This window comes from Pelobates fuscus, chromosome 2 (assembly GCF_036172605.1).
Source record: "Pelobates fuscus isolate aPelFus1 chromosome 2, aPelFus1.pri, whole genome shotgun sequence".
Classification (NCBI taxonomy): domain Eukaryota; kingdom Metazoa; phylum Chordata; class Amphibia; order Anura; family Pelobatidae; genus Pelobates; species Pelobates fuscus.
The window spans coordinates 197,517,861-197,519,995 of NC_086318.1; positions in this window are offsets into that span (position 1 = coordinate 197,517,861).

The window sequence follows — 2,135 nt, forward strand, 5'->3', positions numbered from 1 at the left end:
CGAGGCCCCTGACAGCGTGAGGCCTTAGGCGGATGCCTAAATTGCCTAATTAGAGAGCCACCTTTAGGCATAACCGTGTATTCATAATGCCCATATCTGGTGATAAAGGCTATCTTCCATTCATCCTTTTTATGGATTATAACAAGATAGTAAGCACTTCTCCAGTCTAGCTTGGTAAAAATCTAAGCCCCTCTTAGCCTGTCAAATAACTTGGTTATCATGGGTATTGGATAGGCCTTATGTACTGTAATCCTATTCAATCCTCTGTAATCTATGATTTGAGGTCCCCTTCCTTTTTTGACACAAATACAACTCCTGCACCAGCTGGTGAAGATTTCCTAATAAAATCTTTTTTCAGGTTTTATTCAATATATTCTTCTAAGACCTGATTCTCTTTCACATAAAGAGAGTATACAGTACCTCTAGGGTGCATAGCTCCAGGAATAAAGTTGATGGCACAATCATATGGTCTATACGGTGGTAATAATTCAGCTTTGCCTTTGTCAAAAACTTCTTTCACAAATACTGTTCAGGTATTTTGACGGTCAAAGGGGATATATTAGGTACATTAACAAGACGAATGGGAATTACTGTGGTGATATAATTCTCCAGACAATTCTTACTCCAAGAGACAATTTCTCCCAATTCCCAGTTGATAGATGCGTTGTGTTTCCTTAGACAGGGATATCCTAATACTACTGGGAAGGTAGGAGAAGTAATGTGTTGGAATACACAGACCTCCTTATGCAACACACCCACTATTAGGATAGCTGGAATGGATTCTTGCATGATCATGGGTACCTGGAGGGGTCAACCGTCTATGGCTTCAATGGCTTATGGCATATTTCTTAACTTAGAAGGTAGAGAGATAGCTTTAGCAAAATCCTGGTCAATAAAGTTCTCAGCTGTGCCAGAATCTATTAATGCAGAGGTATTAACTCTCTTATTGTCCCAAGTTAAGACAATGGAGCTAGAAGTCGGAGCGCCTTATGAGCAATAGTAGAGGACACAAAAGAATCACCCAAGATCTGTCCCCCTCGTGGGCTTAGGTGTGAGAGTTTCCAGACCTATTAGGGCAATTAAGGCGAAGACCCCTCTGTCCACAATAAAGACACAGGCCTTCCCTTCTTCTGTATTGTCATTCTGCTTCACTTATTTTAGTCACCAATACTTGCATAGATTCTGGTAAAGCTAGTGTCATAGAGTTAGGATTATTAAATACAAGTACCATATGAATAGAATTTATTCTAGGTCTATCTCTAGTATTCTGTCTGTATCTCAAGCGTTGAGTAATATAGTTACATAATTACATAGTTACATAGCTGAAAATAGACTTGCATCCATCAAGTTCAGCCTTCCTCACATTTGTTTTTTGCTGTTGATCCAAAAGAAGGCAATAAAATATATATGTTATCATTTCCTCAAGGTTCTTTGGAATATCTCTAGTAGCTATTTCGTCTAATATAACATCGGAGAGACCGTTAAGAAACACATCAACAAATGCCTGATTGTTCCAGGCGATTTTTGATGCTAGAGACCGAAATTCTAGAGCATAATCTACCAAGGTTCCTTGCCTAAGTATGAGCAGAGACCTGGCTGCATTGGCCTTCCTACCTAGAGTGTCAAAAGTACATCTAAATGCTTCGATGAAAGCATCATTATTATACACCAGAGGATTGTTATTCTCCCATAAAGGATTAGCCCATGTCAAAGCTCAATCTACCAAAAGCGTGATAATAAATCCTACCTTGGCTCTATCAGTAGGATAGGATCGTGGCTGGAGCTCAAAGTGAACGCTTATTTGGTTTTAAAAAAAACGTCAAGCTTCCGGTACTCCACCATAGCGTAGGGGTGGTTTGACATGGGATGAGGCCCTACAGTCGCTACCTCCAGTCCCCCATATTGAGGAGTCATGGAGGGAGCACTGCTTTCATCTGGTACAGGATTAGACCTGTTAATTAAGGTTCGTAAAGCTATCTGGTCCATACAGTGATCCATTTCTTGGAAACGGTTGTCGTATGGGCCTACCTGGGTATTTACACCTGCCGGATCCACAAGGCCCTGTTGTAATGTCAGGAACGTTCTGGGATCCTACATGCAGAATGCAAATACTAGTAATGTATACCAGACCTTTG